The 24,849-nt window shown below is 41.5% G+C and overlaps 1 long non-coding RNA gene across 7 annotated transcripts; it reads left to right on the top strand.

The window, feature by feature from the left end:
• The first annotated feature begins 1,869 nt into the window (after nt 1-1,869).
• On the top strand, nt 1,870-19,540 carry LOC142827762 (uncharacterized). Of its 7 annotated transcripts, XR_012902495.1 has the most exons (6): nt 1,870-2,033; nt 4,560-4,656; nt 9,373-9,489; nt 17,298-17,415; nt 18,046-18,557; nt 18,658-19,540. It is a non-coding gene; the product is annotated as an uncharacterized LOC142827762 (long non-coding RNA). The 7 variants fall into 7 exon arrangements; XR_012902496.1 differs by lacking the exon at nt 17,298-17,415 and having other exon boundaries at nt 1,873-2,033; XR_012902499.1 differs by lacking the exons at nt 17,298-17,415; nt 18,046-18,557 and having other exon boundaries at nt 1,876-2,033; nt 18,658-19,537.
• Nucleotides 19,541-24,849: the final 5,309 nt, after the last annotated feature.

Raw genomic sequence — 24,849 nt, 5'->3', positions numbered from 1 at the left:
TGTTTCTCAACCAATGGTATGAGTACCATTAAGGGTACTTGAGAGAAGTAGGGTTGCCAAGTGTCTGGTTTTGAACTGGACAGTCCAGTATTTGAGCTTTCTGTTCGGGAAACAAACTGAGAAAATATAAGTGAGAAACTATCAATGTCCGGTATTTTCTAAATAAGATGTAATGTAGATTGTGATGTCATGTCAAGTGTGTCCGGTATTTTTGTTGAAACCATCTGGCAACCCTAGAGAGAAGTCTGGGGGGTACACCAACACAACTGAAATTTGGAGAGAACTGAATTTTTGTTTTAAGTTTTACAGCGCTTTATTATTTTTGTACTTTTTTACACCCAAAATTTTAATCACCCATCCAGCTATGATGAAGTTGTTTAAACAAATGTGTTGCAATGGTAGAAAAAAAAGTGTGTTTGAAAACTGTAGGTACTGGGGGTACTTCTTTTTTTAAAGGGGTACTTTATAAAAAAAGATTGAGAAACACTGTTCTAGTTCATCAACTGAAACTGCTCAATGATTTTTCAGCTCTAGAGTGCCTCCCACTTTTGCAGAAAAACAAGTGTGTTCAAGATTAGGGGACATAGACGGCTCTGTTGTCGTCAATTTAACTGCTGCTTCATTGAAAACTGGATTTCAGAATGTTTGGATCTTGGTAGGAAAGTAAGCCATGAAGTCAAGAAGCTGCTTCACAGAATAGTCGTTCCAGACACCACTTGAAGCAAAGATTGGTCCTTATTAATAAGCAGACCATAACAGTGTCATGAAGGGTTCCATTGCCATAAGCTATATCTTCAAGAAAGTCTAAGTTATTGGCAGCACAAAATATAACCCACCCGTGACAAGATCTGGGAGAAAGCACAGCCCTTCATTGAGTTCCATGGATTAATTGCATTTTCCAGGCAAAGTATTTTGTTGTAATCAGTGGGAGACCAATGCTATGCATAAGCTGCATAGGGTTTGGAATGAACTGCTAAATCAACAGCTACTTGTAGTGGTAGATTGTGCATATGCTGCACAGTTGTCATGCATGTGCTGGAAACTTGCCTTTCATTCAAGTACTCATGCATGAAATTATGTTTAGTGTCTTATTTGCTGGTGCTAAATCCAAGCAAGATTGGGGCATGATTTCAAGCAGTGACATCTTAAAAAACCACAGGTCACTGGGTATTATTTTTTCAGGTTTGGCAACAGTTATGGATCCCTGTAACTCCCATATATTACAGGACAAAATGCTTTTCCACAAAAGTGTAGCAGCTACAAACAGAATCTTAAAGTTTCTGTTAACGTTATCCTTTTCTTCCACTTATGATAGTGCTGTGTCTTTTGCAGATTTAGGAGTATGTGCTGCTATTCATTTCTGCAGAAAGGATTGCTAAAAACTACATCCATAGTTCCTGTCTTCAACAGGTGCTTTAAGAGCATTCCTGCTATGAATTTGTTCCTCATCATGCCTGTTCAGAGTACATATTTTTCTATGCTTAGCTTCTTCATTGACCATTGCCACAAATTTTCCATGAATTAGATCCTCTGCAAGGCAATCTATGAACTCGGGCTGTGTCATACAGTTTGCATTAGTAAAATCAGTATTTGTTTCTGTTGCTTGTACGTTACATAATTCTTGATGTGATATGTAAAGTTGCTTGCTTTACTTTACTTCACATGCAACATTCTAACTAAAATTGACTGCTTCCTACATTTTCTCATCTAACTCATATGTTGAAACTGTGTTTAATGGATGTGTGACTGAGTGTACCAGCCCTATCCTGGGGAAGCAAGGCCTAACCAGGCTCACCTGGCTGGAGAAGTCTCCTCCCCCTCCCTGCGCCCTGCTGGGTATGCTTGGACTGCAGCCCAGGTATAAAGGCCTGGAGAGAGGCCCAGTGTGATCTGGCTGCTGAGGAGGGAGATTCTGCCCAGGCTCCTGGAGGCAAACTGCGATTGGGCTTGGATCTGGGGACCAGCTAGCAAGACACCAGAGATACTGCAGAGGATCTGGAGGAAGGACCCTGGAAGGAGACCTGCGGAGACTGGTAAGAAGTAGCTAAGGGTGGGAGATTGTATCTTGAGGAGCTCAGCATGTTGCAGTGTGATTCCCTGTTGAGCGAGTAGTGGATTGTGCCACTGCTAATAGGGATCAGGGCTGGGACCTGGTGGAGTAAGGGGGGCTGCTCCCCTTGCCCCCTCCTCAACCCATGGGGCCTGAACCTGCTGCTACAGGCTCTAGCAATTAGGCCCCACTGCCCCAGCAAGAGGGGCTTCTGCTACAGACTCCTGCTTCTAGGCCCCATTGGGAGGGAGGTTTGCTACAGATTACAGCTGCTAGGCTGCATTGCCCCAGCATGGGATGCTTGTTATTGACTCCTGCCACTGGACTGCACTACCCTAGTGAGGAGGCTGTGGGTTTAGAACTGCAGTTGAGTTACAGTATGTGCAGGGTTGGTGCTTGATTTCAAAACCCCCAGGGATTCGACAGCTTCTCCTGAGGGCCGTGGGCACCACTGCTCAACAGGATGCCTTTTGGCTTACCACAGAAGCAGCAAGTGTTCTTAAAACATGTGCCATGGGACCAAGTATAAGGTGAGTCTTGGTCACAGTTTGCCACTTGTCCTGACATCTTCAGCTTTCTCTTAATGCTCCGTGAACTTCCTCTCGGATTTTGCCAAGTTCACTGTATGAATGTATTTCTTATGGAGTGTAAGAAACTACCAAGCATTGTGTTTAATCAGGGCCTCCACAGTGATACGTGCCAATGATTCAGCTACTACATTATCTCCCCATTGATGCCAAAAAATTGTCAAGACCAAAGTAAAAACAATGATTTCGTAATTAAATTACCTTGGGGCTGTAATTAATTATCTTATGCAATGTCTGTGATGTAACTGGTGCATACCTTTTGCAGATGGATTCCTGTAATTACCAGCAGAGTGTTGACATCTTAACCACAGGCTCTTTAGAACTCATTTGGCATAATAAACAAAGCTGATAACCAGTCCCTAAACTTCCTTTTTTGTCAGTGATGGCAAATAGACCTGGAGCAAATCCTTTTATTTATTGTAACTTGTAACACTAAAAATATGGATAGGGTATGCTATTCTGAGCATTAACTGATAACTCAGTACTGTCTGTTGAGGGTAACAATTTTCCTTTGAAAGGACTGACAGTTTGACATACTTATGGTAAAGTACAATTTTAAAAAGGTGTTTTTCAAACATTTTCTTGACTACATATGTGATGGGCTGTTAACCCCCCACAGGAGTGGAAGGGGTTCAGCTGGCCAGGCAAATCAATTAACTCTATTACTGCTGGAGGAGAAGCCATAGAACAGGGAATTAACTGGAAGCAGGCTCATCTGTACAGGAATAGTGTGGCTTGAATAAAACCAGGTGGTAGGCAACAGAAGGGCGGGGGTGGGAAGTAGGCTGTAGTTCAGGGCTACTCAGCACGTGGCTTACAGGCCACATGCGGCCCGCAGCCCATTTGTTTGCGGCCTGCAGTGTGGTTTGGGTTTACACAGAGCTAAGGAGGTAGGGGATCCATTGAACGTGGCCTCCACTGGGGACACTCTCCACAACAGCAAGGCATCTCCCCAGTGAGCATTGAAAAACACAAGCGGATGGCCTGCCTAGAACAGACGGGTACAGGGTGTCGGCATTTCTAGCACCCAAGAAGGAGGTGCCAGGAGCACCAGGGCATTGTGGGAAGTGCTTTGTAATCCTGTCTGTGAAAGAAGCTATTTTCATATATATTTGCATGTATATGCAACCACACTTAAGCTGTGGGTCTTGGCATGTGCTGTGAGCATCATTGTGGCCCCCGTGGTGTCCAAAGTTGAGTAGCCCCACTGTAGTTCTCCCTGAATGGAGGGAATTGAGGGGATGGAAAATCCCGAGGGGAGGGGAGAAGTCAGGAAGGTAGGTCAAGGCTCAAGGGAATAGCAACAAGGAACAGGAGTATAGACCTTGGCTGTGGACTGGAGAGTCCCTGAACTGGAAACCAGAGTACAAAGTGGACTGGGTTCCCCTACCAGCTTATGGCACAGGTCAGGCAGAGCACGGCAGACTGCCTGAGAGTCCTGGCAAGATTCTCAGCTACTTCAGAAGGGGAGGAACCCATATGGAGACCAAGTCACTGGGTGAGCAATGACAAGTCAGCTGCAGTTTCTGCAGTTAGGGATCCACAGGGTGAGAAGATGATGGGGGGGAGGGGGAAATACTGCTGGAGGGGCAGAGCAATGCCTGGCTGGCACTATTCCCGGGATGGCCAGCAGGAGGTGCCAGTCTTACATGAACCCCTTGAGATTATAACTGTTCTACGTTTGTCATGTTTGGTACCATTGTATTAATGGAAGAAAGGGCTTTCAAACGATACTCAACTCAACCCATTTCCAATTACATCAAAATTTCCATCAATGAAGGATCTGGTGCTGGGAACTCATGAAAGCGGGTGAAAATAGTGAGTCCTCCCTGCCATGCTTCAGAGGGTGATTCTATAGAAATTATGATTCTATAGAGTTATCTGAGTTGAACAACACTTTTCTGCCATTGACTTGCCAACAGAATTACATATGCTCCCAGATTATCAGTTGGAAGATGGCATCTCCATGTGCAGATTCAAAGGGAATCTCCTGCTGAAACACAAGACTGCTTTCCTGGGGTACGTAACTTTCCATTCTAGTCCCAACCTGACTGAGCTCTGCTTACCTGGTGAAACCCAATGGAACCACAACACAAAATGGAGACAGCGTAAGAAACAAGAAGTTTACTGCCTTATTCTTGTGAGAATTGGTTAAAATATATAATTTAAAGAAAAAAAAAGCCACCTACCTACAGTTCATTCAAGAGTGTGGAGCCTATATTTAGTCTCACACTTAACTGGAATAGCTAAAAGCTTAACATATATTATTCTAAATGCCCAAGTGGATCAAACTGGAAACAATCACTGGGTATCGAACTACAAGTAAGTACAGATGATCAGCCAAATCTAATGACCTTGCACCAACGTGCAACTATCATAAAATTTTATTTTATCCTGTATTTTGGTCACAAACACTCTTCATTAGCAAAGGCTTGGAAATAAAAATGTAGTTGGAATTGTGGAAGAAAACATTGTCCTCACTCTGAGTTTGTAAGCAACAAGTAGCCAGAGGCAGTTTTATTACGAGCTGCAGCAAGGGAAAAACTGGTTCGGATAGGAGTCCCCCCCCCCCCCCTCACCGAGGCAGATCTTCGAATACAAGCAATTATGAAGCAGTTTATATACTGTCTATTAAATATAATAACAATAACAATTAGTCTCCTTCCCATTACAAACACCAATGGCTAACAGTTATTTAGTTCCACCCAGATGCTCCTTATCTCAAGGTCCCTACCAGAGTCAGCATTCTATCCTTATCTCTGTATGGAGGCGAAGGCAGCATCTAATTACAGATCTCGTGTTGTCAGGCCACAGACTTAGCCTGACTCTTGCTCTCTTGTTAACAAGACCAAGATGGCTGCACACAAATTCCCTTATTCCCCTTTCCTGCCTCCACAGAATGAAACATGAAATTTAAGTCTAAGAAGCATAGGCAAATTAAATTAATACTGTTGCATAGGATGCTGGTACTTCTGATTAACAAATCCTATGTAATATATTAATTTATAATAGCCAGACATTCAGAGAATTAGGGGAAACAAAGAACAGCATTATCTACAAAATTTGGATTGCATTGTATATGTCAAACAGGATAAGCATACAGTATGCAATTGAAATTACTTCAAATCATTTTGGCTATGAGTTTTTAAGAGAACAGGAAGAAAGAACATTGCTTCCATGAAAGGAGCTCTCTAGTTTAACTTTCTTAAAGAGAGATCATTCAACTTTGTAGTTATTCACCAACTATGCCATAGAAATTAATGATGGAAAAGGCCTAGCACTATGGTAGTTCACCAAATCCAGGCTGATATCAGGAAAGGATGACCTATTGGGACAATTGGAAGGGATGGCCAAATCCTGTTCTTAGATGCAGGTAAACCACTGATGAATTGTACATCTAGGTGTGAGATATTTGGGCAAGAATTTATATAATGTACGTGGAGAAATGGTTCTGAAATATGGCTATTTCAACAATCTTCTTATATGAAATATCATCTGCTTTCCATCTAGTTATACCTATGTCTTACAGGGCCTCATTATTGCTCACTTTCCATGGTGCACAGAATTATCATTCCACACTTAACTATGAAAGTGGCTCTAAAAGCCCTGTCAAGTCTCTCCCTGACAAGAGTAATTGTTAAGGGACTCAGTGTTGTTTTTACATTTAAATAATGGAAACAGACTGCTATGGTAGCAGGTGTTTTTGAAGTGCACATAAAATGGACAAAAGAGATGGGGAACCCTGAAATGTTTTTTCTTTTTTTTTTTTTCTTGTTTCAAAATTTCAAAGCTCTAGGACTGGTTTAAAAAAACAAGAAAAAATAGAAAAAATCCTGAATCTCATCAAAATTGTTTCAGGTTTTTCTTTAATTTTTGACATTTTGGAATTTTATCCAAATTTCAACCAGCTTAAAACATTTTTTAGCAGCATGAAAGAGATGATTGAAACCATTATATGCCTTAAATAAGAACATTACATCACTTCAAGTTTCCTTCCCTTCTATTTTGTACCTGTACAAGCTGGTGATGTACTTTATTAGGAGTTACTTGCACTCAGAATGTTTGATTTTTATTGGGAACTTAAGATAACATAAGATTTTTATCCATGCTTAACTAGTATAGGATTGGCCTTGTAAGATATCTTTGCCTCTGTCCCTTATTCCTTCTGTTTCTGAGGCAGGGACAGACATATACTCCTTAAACTTCCCATCTCTCTGTATTAGGGACACGTGATGTAACTTGAGAGTCATTCAGCAAAGATACCGTACCTCTGCTTATTCATGGAGTGGGCCAAGTGTCTAATGTTGGAGCACCTTAAAAGAAAAACCACAAGTCCTAGTTAATTGTCCAAGAATCTGTCACCCAGTTAAAACCTCATTTTTGGGGAATTCTCTAATACATTAAAAAGCCAATGTTTCACATTTGGATCTTTGAGGATTGATATTTATATGTTAAGACTTGGGTATTGCCTGTTCAATTTGGGGGAAAAAACCTGTGATCTTTTTCTAATCCAGTCTATTTCATTATACCATGTCCATCAATGTGTATGTCTTTGCTGGGTATGTATCCGCCTCTAATTGCTCAAAGGAAAAACAAATTTTTGAATTATTTTCTTTCTCTCCTCTCTCTCTCTCTCTCGCTCACGTTTTAAAATTAAAAAAAATAAACCCCAAAATTAAGAAAAAAAACATTTTGGAACTTCAAAATAAAAAGGTTTGGAAATATTGGGAAAATTCCCACTATGTATCAAATTGTGGGGATATTTTTTGGCTTTTGTTTTTAATCTTTTGCCCATATGGAAATAGTACAAAGTGAAAGTAAGCGGAGAAAACCTCTTTTTAAATATATTTTCTTGCTTCCCACAGAAAAAAGTAAGAATGTTTTTTCTTCTCTATTGCTTTCCATTTTTGCCCTTAAAAAAAGTTTTTAACACACCTCACTTTCCCCTTTTTTCTGTGCAGAAAGGGGGGAACATAAGAAAAATGGGTTTCCCTGCTTTCTCTGACATTTAAATTTGTTTACCTCTTTTTCCCCTCCTACTAGCTTAAAATAGAGAAGTGGGAGATGGAAATCTCAAACATTAGAAAAGATTTTTTTTCAAAATAAACAAATTTGAAAGTTCGAAAATGCTTCATCTGAAAAATGAAAAGAGTGAAAATACTCCAAATAAAAAAATACTGTTCATTTCCTTTCAACATTTTTGCTATAAAAAGACACTAATTTTGGTCAACTCTGTTATTATACACATCTTGGTTTTTGTTATGGATCACTCGCAGGGCATGTCTGCACTGGGGAGTTATTTCGAAATATCTCCCCTTATTTTGAAATATGGCGAGTGTCCACACTACCAAACCTACTATTTCAAAATAATGGGCGTATTACTTCGAAATAACTCCTGGGATTCGTCCTCACTGCAGCTGTTTTCCGGGATACTAGAGGTGTCAAAGGAAAGCTATGCTGCATCCAAGGTATGCGCCTGCTTTTCCGCAAAAAAAAAAATTGGAAAAGCAGACGTTTTCTACCACCATCCCTATAAACCTCATACAAAGAAGAAGGCAAGTGCTGAAAGAGGTGGTTTTCCAAAACTTTGCACCATGTAGACCAGTATTTCTTAAACTATGTTCTGCGGAACACTGGTGTTCTGTGAACAACTCCCAGGTGTGCCGCGACCTCTTCTTTGTTTTTGTTACTTTGTTTTTGTCTTTTTTTATCTGACAACAATTTTTTAAGAGAATTTTCATATGTATTCCGCATAAAAAAAATACTTTTTTGGTGTTCCGTGGTCTCGAAGTTTAAGAAGCACTGGTGTAGACTCACCAAATTTCAGAAAAGCAGAAAAAAATACGCAAATTGTGGTTCGCAATTTACGTATCTTTCTGACTTTTCTTTGCGGTGTAGACATAGCCCTGCTTATCAAGAAGAATAGCTTATTTTAAAATAGTTATTTCAGGAGTTGTTGTTTTGAAATAACTTCTTTCAAAATGATGTGGAAGTGTAGACGTAGCATCGGGCACATTTGTTCTGCAATTCTTCCCATTAACCATACAAGTCCATGTGTGTATGTCTAAGAGAAATGCAGTGTGTAAATTTACAATACTGTAATTTCATATTCTAGCATTTTACAAAGTCATTCCATTTAGGCCTGCCATATTAGCTGTAGGTAGGCTTAGAGTTTACATTTAGTTCTTTATTTTCATTTAAAATGTATGTATTAACATTTGAAAAATTCCCATTCAGTATTCGTAGTGCACTGCGGCTAGAGCCAGGAGAATAAAAATATAAAAATAAATAAATTAATGGAGATTGCCTATCTCTTAGAACTGGAAGGAACCTTGAAAGGTCATTGAGTCCAGTCTCCTGCCTTCACAGCAGGACCAAGTACCGTCCCTGACAAATTTTTGCCCCAAATCCCCTATATAGACAACAAAAACTGAGTAATCAGGTTCAGTCAATTCTTCATCAAAGTTTTCCATTACTTTGTAAAAGAAATCCACAACAACAGAAGGAAATTGTAACAAATATGTAAAGATGGAGGATGTAAAGATGGAGGAGGGCTATAAATATAACCTGATTCCTGCTTCAGTTAGTGCAATATGTTATCTTGTTGCAAAACCCCATCATTATGCACCCAAAAATGCAAGTGGGAAAAAATGGGCCTAATTCTAGTCTAACATACACTGTTTAATGTTACAGATTTTAATGGAGTCGCTCCTACTTCCCTTCGTCTTTTCTTAGGAGGATCGTGAATAAGGAGCATAACTTAATACATGGGATAACACAGAAGATAGCATGGAGACGAAAGAGGAGATGGTGCCTGGCATCTTTGGTGCAGGATAGTCCAAACGCTGCAAGGTGCTGTGCAGCTGCTGACAGCAAAGTTTGTTTTCATTCCAATATAGGTCAAGCATTCATCTTGGTCTCTAATATTTCTCCTAATCCTAGGCCCTCATCATTCACTGAGCTTCCTGTAGGCAGGTGCTTGCAATTGTGTGAGGCCATTGACTTCAGAGGAGTTCTCTGTGGTTGTAGATGCCCATCTGCATGGTGTTTGTTTTTATCTTGATTGATAACTCCCAGACTGGGGAAATGGGAAATGCAAATGCTAAATTTTCAAAGTGTTTGGCAGCACTACCAGAGTTTGAGTAAAATCCTCAGAAGCGACTTAGGTGCAGAAGTCCAATTTTTTTCAGCAGTGATTTAGACTCGTAGTTTAACCCCCACGCCTAGTGTGGTCTGCTGTCCCATGTAGTGGCACTTAGACCACTTACAGCCAAAAAACAGGGGAGCTTGACAGCCAAAGCTGAAAACCAGCTGGCTTTGTAGCTCAATCTGAAGAGGCTCCTATACGAAGTTCCAGAGATCCCAGGTTCAAATCTAACTGGTGGTAGTTACATTAGTAGCCTATGGCCTTTCAGTGAGATTTAGGAACCTTTGCACATGTGATGCTTTTGCAGCTAAGCTGCTATGTGTATGGAAGCTTTGCCCAAATGGGGAAAGCTGTTTCCTGAAAACAGGTGCTTTTGTGGAAGAAAAACAGAGGAAGAAGGAAAGACTTTTCAAGAATTCAGAAGACAAATATTCACCCCACACAGTCAACTGAGAGAAGGGAAATAATCAAATAGTACACTAAAAAGGGGCTCATTTTACTAAGAAGAAGCTGCTTTCTGTAACATGACCTTTGAGTGACCCATAATATCCCAGTCTGTGGTCTCCATAATGAAATGAAAAGATAGGGATTTCTGCAGAAAGCTGTGACACATCCCTGCTGGCTCAGAGACACTACATTGTGCTGATTATGCTGATGCTTCCCTCATAGTGCTGTGCTTGGCACAGGATCACAATGAAAGGCTGCAGCACTGTGTTCTGCTGGCTCAGAGCCATAGCTTCAGCGAGCAATAGGATAGAGAATCACTTTAAGTTATCTTTATTCTTTTTCACAGAATAAAAGACTAGAACAAGCTCTACATTTTCCAGTGGGCTCCTCCTTACCCCAATAAGTAATCATGTTAGATGTGTAATTTTCAGTATTCTGCATGATAAAAGAATCACTGCTAGGCACCAAATCAATAATCAATGTATCCAAAATATACATGCAAATAATTGTGCATGCAAAATGGGGGACTTCATCTGCAAATTGATATTTTTTTGGTTGGCATTTGCAAAACAAGGAGAATGAGTTCCCTCTCCTAGAATATTCATGTAAGTGGTAAAAGCTTTTGTGCACATTTATGTCTGCATCTATATATTTTGCAGAGGCAATTTCAGACCAAAGTTTTGAGAACCTATTCCTTGTACAGTATGCTTACAACTTGCATTGTTTTATATGTTATGCTACACTGTGCTGCATTAACTGGCGATGGGTGTTAGCTGAGAAGTTTAGATTGAAATAGTATTCTTCCTTTCAGATCCATTTACAAAGATGGACCTGAGATGAGAAGTTGGAATCTGAGTTTTGTCAAAGTTTGAGGAGGTTCAGATATGCTGTTGCACATTGGGCTCACTTCCAGTGTTGACCTCTCGAATTGAAAAATGGAAGAGGTTAAAAACAGACTGCTTTTGCTGAAGCACAGCGTTGCTTATTCCAAGGGACAGGCATGTGTTTTCTTTTCTAGTTTGAGGGTAGTTTACATTCAGTGGGCCTATTTTTCCATCAGTTCTACTGTGATACATAACAGATATCAGCCAACTAACAGCAGTAATTGGGGCTAGCTGATTTTATTTAGTAGTAGTATTAAGAAATGTTTATTTTAGAGCATTGGCCAATAAGAATCAGATCTCCCTGATGCTGGGCACAGTCCCACCAGTTAATGAGACAACCTTTCTACTATACAACTTGTCATCTATTTATTTAATGAAAAAACTTTCAGATCATTTGGAAGCATCATATTATGTATGTTTGCTAGCGGAGGTAACAACATGATTTTTTTTTTTTACCATTATTTTCTGTTCCCTCTTCCCTCCTAGGCTATGTCTACACTGGCGCGATCTTGCACCAGAGCTATGCAAATGAGGCTGTGTGGAATATTGTCAAGCCTCATTTGCATATCTAATGAGCTACCATTTTTGCGGAAGAGGATCTTGTGCAAGAAGGAGCTGTCTACACTGCCCCTTCGTGTGCAAGAAAAACTCTCTTGCGCAATGCCGTTATTCCTGAAAATAATCAGCATAACAGCATTGTGGTTAGCCTCATTTGCATAGCTCTGGTGCAAGATCGTGCCAGTGTAGACATAGCCCTGGTGTTTTGTCTGTTTTGCATCTTTGCTAAAAAGAGACTGTAAGCTCTTTAAGATGGACCCAGGGCTGTTTTGTGTGCTTGTATAGCATCTGGGTATAATGGGGCTTTGATCCTGATCAGGCTTGTTAGGTGCTGCTGTAATACAAATAAATAGTAATGATTTGGTGGGAATATATGCAGGCAATATCTATTAACAAAGATAGCTTTGCATACAAATCCACAAGATAAGGATTCGTTAACTGGTTTATATTTGTAAAGCAGTCTGAAGTTGCACAGTGTTATATAAGTGCTAAGAACAGACCCTAAAGCCTGCCTTTCACATGTTTAAATCCACAATTGTTGTTTTTAAAAGGGAGAAATTTTACGAAAAATTACTTCTGCCCTGAATCACTCAGACTCCATTCAGACAACTGTTAGGTCTTATTAAAGAAACAGTGGGAGTATTTAGGTATCCACAGAAGTCAGAAAATGTATGCTACACCATCAGTCACTATAAGACTAAAACTTTTTTAATGACAATTAACTAAAGAAACAATTTTATACCACCCTTTTCTTATTGATTATTGCAGAGATCCAGCTGTCTTCCCGGGAACACCATCCTTTGTCATGCTGCCTACTTTAGCATTGCCCTGGGAAAAACATTTTTTTCCAGCATGCCATCCTGGGGCTGGTCCTTTAAATTTAGCAAAGCCAGTGCCATTTTGCAACCAACTGCTGCTTACAGATCCAACCGCTGCTTACAGATCCAACCGACAAGTACTCAACTCTTTATATTCCCCCTCATTGTTGTAGGGATAGCACCTTCTCTGTCAATGAACTTAACAATTGCTCCTGGAAAATCGTAAGCAGATCACATTTTTTATTCCATATTTCCAGAGTCAGATTGTCTTTGCATATTTATTTTCACCCGCCATTGGCTTCAGTTAGAATTGTCCATCTGTTACTGGAGAGCAGAATGGGGACAGAGTTCAGAATTTGGGACCCCCAGTGGTAAAGTTTGTGCAAAAAGCAAAAAAATTACAAAAATTGGCTAGGAGTTTTGGATGTAGCACACGGTTGCTGCAAAATGAGACCATCTCAAGGCACAAAAGAAATGTGGTCACTTATGAAGCAACAGAAAGGAAATTGTGTGTGGCCTAAGCGGACCACTCTAAAGGAAACTTTATAAGCTCACAGTTGTGGCTGGTCTTTCAGGCTGGCAGTCAGATGACTGTCTGGCATCAGGCCTCCCATTCATTTTTAATAAACAAAAGGCAAATGAAAATGTCCCAGTTATTAACACTGGAAAAGTTGGCTACTGTGCACGCACAGTATATTTCTATTACATTTTTAAATCAATCCATAAAGCTGCTGGCCAGCATTCCATGGATATACTGCTGGCCATGAATGACACTGGCTTAATGTGGAATATGGAAAACGCACTCTGCGCACAGAGGACATTTTTTTTAAAATGCTAACTGAGACATTTTTCATTTGTTTTGGTTTATTAAAAAAAAATAAACATAGTAACAAAAGGCATCAGTGCCAAGTAGGGGACTTATTAAAAAGAGGCTTTCATTTAAGTGACTGAGTCCTTCTAGGTTAGCCTTTCTTCATAAAATGTAACTTCTTTTTGGCACCCTCTCTGCTGATTCAGTTGATCTTTGACTAAAAGACATGAACAGTGGGTCCATGTCTGGGATAAAAGGATCAGCAGCATAGACAATCAAAGCCCTCAAGAACTTAAGTGCCATTGTTTTGCTGTTGAGTTCTAGGAGGCAGTGTCCTTCCTCAGAGAGGGAGAGGAGTCTCTCAGGCTATGTCTACATTACAGTTTTTTCAGAAGACAGCCATTTTTCAGAAAAAGACTTTCCTTACATCCACACGCAATCACGTTCTTTTGAAAAAGAATTGAAAGAACAGAGGGGTTTTCCTGACATTGGTAAACCTCTTTCCATGTGGAAGAATCCTTTTTTCTGAAAGAGCTCTTTTGGAAAAAGGCATGTGTGGACATGGAAAAGGGAATTCTTTTGAAAGAAGAGAAAGCACAGGTGCCCTAGTGGCCACTCTGTCCATAGTACTCACAACTGAAATGTGAGATAGCGTCCACACTGAATGGACGCTATCTTTTGAAAAAGCAGAATACTTTTTTGATGCACTTTTGCTGTGTGGACGCTCTCTTTCAGAAGATCTCTTCTAGAGAAGCTTCTTCCGAAAGAAGCTTGCACTCTAGATGTAGCCTCTGTGCTTACCCCTCCTAGAGTATGCAGAGAGTGTTTCCCTCCACAGAGGGACAGCTCTGTTAGCCAGTATAGGTGAGCAACAAGCCTTGCCTCCTCCCCACATCTTTTGAGACTGCAAGTAGCAGCACTAACCAAGACCTGCCCATGAAGGTGTAGTATAGACCTGTTATGTGTTTTTGGGGGGAGGGGGGCATGCAGTGTCCTTACTCCACATCCCATCATAAGCATAAACATAATCTTGGTGTCTGCTTCTTTGCGTTTGCTTCCTCCAATATTGGCAAAACTGTAACATGTTCTGGCAAAGTTGGAGAAAAGAATCAGTGGAAATAGGAAACTAAGGGGTTTGCTTTAACTACCTGATGGACAGACATCATCAGGATGAACAATTGACATAATATTTATGTGATGGACCATGCTGACCTGTAGCCCCCAGAAGAGCACAATAGCTTAGTTACGTGGAAGACAGATTCCATTTTGCAAAGGATTTTGAGATTTTAAAGTTTTCATTCTGATTCAGCAAAGACAAAGTTCAATATTAGAAGAAAATAAAAAAAAGAATTTGGACTGATCAAAACATTTCATTGTTTTCCACTTTTTATTTTGTATACAATATGTAATGTAAATGAACAATTTATACCATTCTATGAAGATTTTGATTGAATTGCACTTCGCGATAGAAAGTGGTTCAGTCCAAAATTTTCCAACTGGCTTTACGTAGAAGTCTGGCCTCACAGCAGTTTAGGAGAATCAGGGAACAAAGTTTTGATACACCCTGCCATACCTCATCAAATAGACAAAGCTTTCTTCATACAAAGCTTGGAATTCCTGTACAGAGGTCTCACCAGGATCCTGGTGTATTTTAGACACGTTCAGGGAATCAAAGAGGAAAGATGTGCTTAGACTTGGTGGTGTGAATTGTTATTTTCTTCACTCATTGGCACAGCAATGCATTTCTTTCTTCAGAAACTCCAGTGAATTGTTTGAACATGTCTCACTTCTCCTTGCCCCTCTGCCTGTGCTCCTGGAAACATGGAAAGCTCTGGAAAACTCCTTCTTGACCTCAGATATGGTGATCCGTTAGAGCCAGTGGGCAAGACCCATCAGCCAGACATCTAGGCTGTGTCTACATTGGCACCCCTTTCTGGAAAAGGGATGCTAATGAGACCAGTCAGAATTGCAAATGCCGTGGGGGATTTAAATATCCCCCGCGGCATTTGCATGAACATGGCTGCCGCTTTTTTCTGGCTCGGGGTTTTGCCGGAGAAAAGCGCCAGTCTAGACAGGATCTTGAGGAAAATAAGCCCTTTTCCGTAAGATCCCTTATTCCTACTTTTACTTGAAAGTAAAATGAACACGTGTTCATTACAACAAAGCCTCTTTATTGAACAAAACTGGTGTCGGGAGGAATGAAACTGAAGTAAGACTGGGAAAGAAAGTGGGGGAGGGGAGGGTGGGAGATGGGAGGGGGAAACCTGGAAGGAGGGAGCTGGCAGGGGGAGGCAAGGGGAAGAAGGAGGAGGAGAAGCTGAGGGTTGGGGGTTTTGCTGGCCCAACTATCTCCCAGTACCATGGGTGAGGAGGCTTTGGCATCCCTGGGGGGGGGGGGGGGAGGAAGAATCAGGAGGGAGAGAAGGAGTGGAAGGAGGAGCGGTAGCTGGGGAGGCAGCAGGGGCTGGAGCAGCAGGAGGCCGCAAGCTCTGCCCCAGGGTCAATGACAACCTGGGAGGCACAGACCATCCTGCCCCCCAGGATGCAGTCCATGGCATCAAAATAGGGGTAGGGGGTCTGGGTCTGCCTCTGGTTGGGAGCTGCCCCCTGTGGCCCTGGAATATTCCTGCCACCGCTCCTTTATTTTCATGTGAACCTGTTCCTGGGTTCGCATGTGGCCTTTGGTGGCCAGGCTGGCAGCCATCCGCCTGTAGATAGTTACGTTCTTCCGTTTAGGGCGGAGATCATGGATGTTGGAGGCATCCCCCCAAACCTGACTTAGGTCCCTGATCTCCGCACTGGACCAGGCAGTTTCCCACTTTTTCTGGCCCCTGGCTGGCTCCTGGGAGCTGACAGACTGGTCGTGGGGAGTGGTGGAGGGCTGGCTAGCACTGGCTGCCTGGCTCATGCTGGGGCCACTGGGTCAGGTGCAGTGACTGCTGGCTCTGGGCTGGCAGGCTTGGAGGTGGCACAGGTGCTGTGGCCAGAATCTACCTCTTCAAGGGCTCTGGGAAGAGAGGGAGAGAGAGGAGTTTTCTTGGTTGTGCCCAGAGTGTCCACCAGGGCACCCTGGGCAGGGCTGGAGGCCCCCTATTTCAAAAAGTGTCTACACAAAACTTATTTTGAAATTGAAATTGGTGCTATTCCTCGTGGAATGAGGTTTACCAATTTTGAAATAAGCCCTCCACTATTTTGATTTAATTTCAAAATAGCGGTTTGGCTGTGTAAATGCTGGTAAAGCATTTCAAAATAACTATGCTGTGTAGACATACCCTAACATTGTGATTAAGCACTGGCTCAGTGGAAGAAAGAGAGCCACTTAATGAGTCTCCAAGAGTTTTGAAACACCCCACTTCTCTTTAGTGGCTTTCCTTCTAATCCAGGGGTGCTGGGCTATTGAGTTCTTACAAATTCACAGCCCTATGTGATGTGGCTGCAGGACACTAGCATGGAAACAATAGGACAATAAAAAAACCCCACAATTCTAACAACACCCTTTTCTTTTTTTCCCCCATGGCTCTGTCTACATTGGCGCGATCTTGTGCAAAAGCAGTCGCTTTTGCACAAAACTTGCTGCCTGTCTACAATGGCTGCGAGTTCTTGTGCAAGAACACTGTTGCACTAATGAATGAAATCAGTGCTTCTTGCGCAAGAACTCTGATGCTCCTGCTCAGGACTAAACCCTCTTGTGCAACTGTTCTTGTGCAAGAGGCCAGTGTAGATAGGTAACATGAATTTCTTGTGCAAGAAAGCCCTATGGTTAAAAGGTTACATGCCAGTGTAGACGCTCTCTTCTGGAAGAGTTCTTGCGCAAAATCATACCAGTGTAGACACAGTCCATATCTTCTTCCCTTGCCTCCTGTTGATTCATGCCACAGCACAATGATGCTAAATGCCAAAGAAACACTATTTGGAACAACATATTCTCCTTCTAACATTATCCATATGACACTTCCTCATTTAATACTAAGATAATCTTTTTGTTTCCTCTTTAGCTTGCTCACTTCATGGGGGTCTGCTCCTCCACAAATACAGTCAGTGTCACCTTTTGCCATTGACATCCATGCAAAATTAAGCCCCAAAGTAATTTAGATCCAATATGAACGATGGCTGGTGAGTTTATATCCTAATTAAAAAAAAAAAAGCAAAGCACACTGGGCCGCTTTGTCAATTTAAATTGCAAAATGTGTGTGCCCTTCAAATCCTCCAATTCTGAGTAAATCAAAGAAGCTAATGAATGCAGTGCCACTGGCAACTGGGTAATATAGCTGTGTGCCAGGATACTTTTGTGAGAGGGAAAATATTTTCAGTATTTTATCTTTAGTAGTAATATTTGCAGGACAATACACAACGGCTGCCTTTGAGCATGATCTGCAAAGCCAAGTCCAAGTAAGGAAGTAACTCTTTACACAGGAAAGGCAAATTAAGAAAAATCTCCAGCTGTATTATCCTCTCTTCAACCCCAACACATGTTTTCTTAATTAATGGTAATAAGATAACAGAACTACTGTAATTATGCCTATGCAGAAGATGCTGCAGGCATTTGCTTTCAGTTAGCTAAAATGTAATCAACTGTGTAAGAATATAGTGCTAATTGCACGCATTACATGCAGCTAATAGAAGTTGGAATCACTTTCAAGTAAATATTGTCTTTAAACAGTACATTTTCTGCTACTATACAAGTCAAGGCCAGCAAAGCAATTACTATTCGTTGCCTGTTAACTTTTATATCTCTGAATTTAGACTCGTCTTGGATCCAAAGCCCACACAAGAACTACAGCAGATTTTACAAGAGTGAGAAGGAGGTGTGGAAGGTGCTCAATTGCCCCAAATGATGGAAAAACCCTGGGCAGGTTGAATTGTGCATTCCTTCACGCTATACACAGATAGCTCCTTTGGTGCAATACTATATTGGCTGAATGCAAGCCTTTGGAATTTAATCCAAATGGATCATGGAAATGTGCAAAGCCATTCAGCATGTAGTGATGTGATACTTGGCAGTGCAGATGTGAACATACATCATTTTCAGTCAGGACATTCCCTACCGATCCAGATACTGGCATCTAACCTGAAACGTATGGAAATAATAGCACATAGTTTAATGGGTGTCTGCAGTACCTCGGTTACTGCAGTCTTCCCATCATGAAGTTGATTTCTGTGGAGAGTTTGGCAGGCTTATTTTCAGCTATAACCATGGAAGTCAGTAGAAAAAATTAATCTAGATCCCTGGAAATAAAAGCACAAAGTAGCAGCAGGTAAGAAATACTCTGTTTTGAGAAATCCCTTGTCAGGCTGAAAAAAAACAACCGTTTTAATCCTTAATGGGTTATATTTCCTTATTCCCATTCATTGTAGGAAACTGCATAGCTCAAGTGAGTAGAAAAAGGCTGCTTGCTGCTTCATGTTACCCTTTCAAATCCATCTCAAGCTGGTAGAGACCAAAAGCTATTCCCATCTGCAATGATTATACAGAGACCTCTGTGCAAGAAGTTTGGTCTCACTGTTCTTCCCACAAGCAAGATGTCTGTATTTATTTAAAACCTGCACTTCAGCTGGCACCATTGTTGACAGTCTCAGGAGAAAACCCAAGGACCATTATTTGGGCCACGTGGTTAAAATGGAGCTCCTTGTTCCCTCCCATGTCCATTGTTCACCTGTGTCTGGCTCAACATCATTGCAATCCCTGGATCAGATCCTCAACTGGTTTTTGTTGGTATAGTTCTGCTGGCTTCACTAGAACTCTGACAATTTCCACAAGTTGATGGTCTGAAAGAGCTGACCTTTACCATTTGAAGTAAATCTAGTACTGTATTTAAATGTCAGATTTTGCTCTGTTGTTGATTTGTCATGTTACATCCCAAAGTTTAATTTTTGAGAAGTTCTATGACCTTATGCTATGCAGGAAGTCACATAGATAACCACTATGGTCCCATTTGGCCTTGGAATCCATAAAAGTCCCCAGTTGAGTTTTAACCCCTATACTTACTGGCTCTGTATAAACACAGAGGCAACCCTTACCTCAAATAGCTTACCAGCCAGTGGAAGAGACAAAATGGTGGGAGAGAAGAAACACATTAGTATTCATGTCATTTAGGATTTGCACTGGTGTAGAATTTGCCTTTCAGAAATTATCCATTGTTTCAGTATTTACTGCTACACAATGCTATCTTCATCTGTAAATATTGTTTGTTTATAATACAGGGAAATATTTTGAAAGAAAACATCAAATGCTCCTGCTTTGTCTGTCTTATTTAGGATGAATGGATCTTGCAGGATTCAGGAAAGGAGAACTAACTTCAGTATCCAACCTGAGGGTTTTTTGGCTTGGTGAACAAGTGCTTCTCTATTCCTGCTCTGAGTAGATTTGATTTCCTTTCTGCTGAGGGGAGAGGGACTTATCACCTATGCTGGGCTAAAATAATAACTTTGGTTGACCTTGTCTCTACCATTTAAGATTATAAATGCTGCAGCTGTGGATTTTCTGATCCATCTACCTCGAGGCTACACAGATAAGTTTTGTTATATCCTGTCGTCATCACCAAAACTGCAGCCAGAAACATTCAGTTAGGAGAGAGGCCCATAAACAAAATCAGCCCTCGTGGGTATTAGCAGGAATGACATAGAATCATTTAGCTATATCTTGCCAAGGAAAAGCAAATATTGCTTGGAGTAGGAAGGGGGAACAGAGAGTAGAAATGGATAGGAGAAGCAAGACTGACAGTGGGCTCCTTCTACTTGGCTTGAGGCCTGGTTATCATTCAGTCTTCTGCTCCTGAGAGCAGTCGTGTTTCCTCCTTTTTTTTTCCTCTCTCTTCCAAATGATACATTAGTTTCCTTTCAGGTTTGTAACATGTTGCCACAAGCAAATGGGAAATCCTGAAAAAACTTGTAGCAGATTCACTCCCAGGCACTGATTCCATGTGTGCTCTGGGGCTGGATTACCACAGGAAAAAAACAGTAAGTAGGCGCTCAGCACCCACCAGCCACAGTTTTTAGGTGGTGCCAACAATCATCTAATCAGTTGTCAATTGACAGGAGGCACTGCCAAATAGCTGTTTTGTGTCTCGGAAGGGGTTTGGGTGAGGCTGGAGAGCAGTGAGGGGTAAGGGCCTTAGGAATGGAATGGAAGAGACAGAACAAAGGTGGGTGATGGGGAGGGGGATGGAGTGAGGGTAGAGCCTTGGGGAAGAGGTGGGGTGGGGAGGCAGGCCTTAGGGCAGAGAGAGAGTGGAGCATCCCAGAGGAAAAGTAAAAGTCAGTGCCTATGTTTTCAATTCTCAGAGGGAGGAATTCAGCACTAATGAAGCCTGGGCTCTCACTGCCTGAAGTGTTCAGTGTCTGTCAGTTCTATGCAGTGTAGTATTATGCAGAGCAATGGGCTGGATATGGATCGTATGAACAATTTTGGATCAAATATTTTATGGGCGAGTCTCTCTGCAAGGAGGCTCTTCCCATGTGCATTCCCCTATTTTGCAGCCCAAAGAAAGGACTGGACATTAGTATGCCTACTAAGAGTATCCTCATTTACATTAGAAGGAATAGATTATTTTTAGTAAGTGATACCAACCATTACATCATGGCAATTAGAAAAAACTTCTGCAGTGGACAAGGTATTCCATAATTAGCATTTTTGGAATTTAATTGGAATGTGTTCATTTTCTTCTGAATTACCTGCTATGGAAGTGTTTCTCAAATTTGTGGTGGAAATGTAGCCGTTTTAGTCTGGTGCAGCTGAAACTGCAGTCCTGTTTTTTGTTTCTCAAATTTGTGAGAAATGAATCAAACTTGCCCCACTCCTATCATACTAGTCATGTGGTATTAGAGGCCTATGTAGAATATATGGTCACTCTAAGTAGAATATGTAAGTCTTCATAATATATGCCTCTTCTTTTCTTAAGCCTTGTTTATACGGTACTGGTATCAGTACAGGGATGTGATTGGAAAAAAGGCTCTAACATATAGCACTCAAAGGGCATGTCTATACTTACTGGAAGAGCGATACTCCAGAGGTTGATCTTCTGGGCTGTGTCTAGACTTGCAAGTTTTTCCCCAAAAGTGACTGCTTTTGCGCCAAAAACTTGCCAGCTGTCTACACTGGCCGCTTGATTTTGCGCAAAAGCACTGACGTTCTACTGTCCGAAATCAGTACTTCTTGTGCAAAAGCTTTGACGTTCCCGTTCGGGCAAAAGCCTTTTTCCAGAAATGTTTTTGCGCAAGAGGGCCAGTGTAGACAGCTAAAAACTGTTTTGCGCAAAAAAGCCCCGATGGCGAAAATGGCGATCGGGGCTTTCTTACACAAAATCGCATCTAGATTGGCGCGGATGCTTTTCCGCAAAAAGTGCTTTTGCAGAAAAGCGTCCGTGCCAATCTAGATGCTCTTTTCTGCAAATGCTTTTAATGGAAAAACTTTTTTGTTAAAATCATTTGCGGAAAATCATGCCAGTCTAGACATAGCCCTGGTGTTCAATTTAGCGGGTCTAATGGAGACCTGTAAATCGAACGGTGATGGCAGCTCCTGCCAGTGTCCAGTATTTTTCCTTCTTCAAGGAGTAAGGGAAGCTGACAGGAGCATTTGTTCCTACTGGTTTCCCTCATAGTGGACACTGCCCAGGCTCAACTTAAGGCAAGCGGAATCCAGCTACACATTTTGTGTAACTGGGGTTGCATACCCTTAAGCTGACTCTCCAGGTCTCGTAGAGATCTGGCTGAACTGTCCCTTGTAGACTTTGCTGGCATACGCTTCCTAGTTTGCATTAATGTAGATCTGTTTCAGATAGAAACTGTTATTACAAGCTAGATTTCTTTTATAGTGTGCCAACAGGGTTTATACAGGGCAGGTAAAGTGCAACACACTTTACAAATCACACCCTTGTACTGCTCTTGACCATGTTGTGTAGACAAACTCTTTAGCCGTGAAATAGTTCACAGCTCTTGAGCAGTGAAATAATCCACAATGTTGACATTTAAAATATCATTACTGATACCCAAGTTAAAAGCCATTAATATAAATGTGTCAGTTCTCACCTCAGAGCAATTGTTTCTGGTTTTCCACTAATTCAGGGAGAGACAGTTGCATTATGTTCCCTTGGGTCAGATTCTCAAAGTTTGGCTTTGCATTGTTTTTATTGCAGCAAGACCCTCAAGGCCCTCAGTGTCACAACACTTAACCGATTTTGAAGCTCAATTATCATTTTCTAAAGGAATTTAATCACTTAGAGGTTTAAATCCCATTGACAGCTAATTTTAAAATATATTGAAATATCTGGGCTTTAGGCCTGAAAGCTAAAAATGAGTTATGCAGCATATCACTGAGCATTGTGATGCCTAACTTTTAGGTAGCTGAATCATTGCAATTCATGAAGTCAGAGTTAGGCACTTCAGCTCGTATACAACGAACGAGGAGAAATAGATGATTGCAAATCATAAAATCCAGCAGGGTAGGCAGGGAGTCAGCTAATCTAGCCAGTGGAAGATGCCAATAGTGGGTATGTGCTAAGGGCTTTAGGATCATCTGATGTGGGTTGCCTCAGTCTCTACTCTTGAACTCTGGATAAATAAAGTCACTGGAGCAGGCGTACTTGATCCTGGCACACCCACATCCTGGGTGAGTGGTCCACTCACCAGCCTATACAGTAATTCTCCTGCTTATATTCATAATCTCTCTTTCTCTGTCTCCTCCTCCTTCCTTCTCTTTCTCTTCTTCCCCCGCCCCCAAGACTTTCTAATCTCTTTTGAGTGCTCCTATCAACTCAGACCTCATGCTAGTACAGGGCTACTCAACGTGTGTCCCGCAGGCCACATGCAGCCCGCAGCCCACTTGTTAACTGTCCACAGTGCAGTTTGGGTTTACACAGAGCTCAGGAGGCGGGGGATCCATTGAACATGGCCTCCACTGGGAACATGCTCCACAGTGGCAAGACATCTCCCCAGCGAGGTGAGCATTGAAAGACGCAAGCGGACAGCCTGGCTGAAACAGACGGGTACAGGGTGTTAGAGTTTCTAGTCCCCAAGGAGGAAGTACCGGGAGTGCTGGGGAATTGTGGGAAGTTCTTTGTATTCCTGCCTGTCAGTGTGAAAAGAAGCTATTTGCATATATATATATTTGCATTTATATGCAACCACACTTAAGTTGCAACCCTTGGCATGTGCTGTGAGTATCATTGTGATCCCCGTTGAGTAGCCAAAGTAGGCTTCCAAAGTTGAGTAGCCCTGTGCTAGTATAACCCACACACCTTCTGGGTATGGTGTACTGTCCCTTTTTTCATTGTATTCCTTTGGTATATATGGTCATGCCAATTCTCTTCCAGAATATGATCTGAGGAAGTGGGTCTGGCCCACGAAAGCTCATCACTTATTAAACAATCTTCTTAGTCTTTAAAGTGCTACATAGTTTTTCCTTTTGTTTTTGTCCCATGTAGTGGCACTGAGATAACTTACAGAGAAAATAATAAGCCTCCTTTACAGCCTTTGCTAATAGTGATTTGGTGTTCAGCTTGTACAGTAAAGAGTCACGTTCTAAGTTCTAGAAGTTCCAGGTTTGATTCCACCGGCAGATGACCAGGGTTGGTTGGTGTTACATTAGGGTGTCCAAATTCTATAGGGACAGTTCTGATATTTGGGGCTTTATCCTAAATATTGTCCCAATTTTTCACACTTGTTATCTGGTCACCCTAGTCCATGTACAACTTAAGTAGCCAAATACCCATCTGCCCCTGGTTTGTGATTTGCTCTGGGGCTAGGCAGATGATTGGCTCCCAGGTACCTGGGTAGAGGCAACAGTGTCAAGTTCAAAGGCAGAAACATAGATTCCTATGGAACTGTAAAACTTAGGCACCCAGTAAGTTTGACCACCATCAATGTTCAGTGGGAATTTTGTGTCTCTCAGTGGTCCTGAAACTTGACCTTCTGCATCTACATTTTGTGCCTTATTCTTTTGTAATTAAAAGTTAGATTCTGGAGAACAAATGAGAAGCCTGCTTGTGTTCCTCTACAAAGATCATCAGACTCCACAGGTGGTACACCATAGCTGGCAAAACGCTGTAGTATAAAGATAAGATACTGGACCACTGATTTACTACAGAATATAAATTCTTATTGTCTCTTTTCCTTGCTATCACCTTTTCAAATGGGAATTTGCCCTGACGGTGTCCCATTCTATACCGAGAAACCTCAGACATTTTTATATCATCTCTGAACTGTTTGGGAGAGAATATTTCTCCTCCCCCCACACATCAGAAGGTCACTCAGCAGTCAGAAATTCTGCTACAAAGGCAGGGGAGTTTTTTTGGAATTACATTTTGAAATTATGGCTTCTATGGCACATGATGTGGTTATCTACCCTCAACCCCCTTCATTCCTTCCTTCTCTTTTCTCCCTTCTTCTTCTCCTTGCCCTGGCTAATATTTAGTCTCTGAAATTTAATTAAAACCACATTTGTTTCCTCTGCTGGATATGACTTCTGCTACTCATAGTTTGAAGCTTTCTTTGCTTCTTCATACCCAGTAAAAATATTATTAGATAGTTATCTGTTGTATTTAAAACTTGAGT

This window comes from Pelodiscus sinensis, chromosome 3 (assembly GCF_049634645.1).
Source record: "Pelodiscus sinensis isolate JC-2024 chromosome 3, ASM4963464v1, whole genome shotgun sequence".
NCBI classification, from domain to species: Eukaryota; Metazoa; Chordata; order Testudines; family Trionychidae; genus Pelodiscus; species Pelodiscus sinensis.
This window is presented reverse-complemented; position numbering and strand designations above follow the sequence as displayed.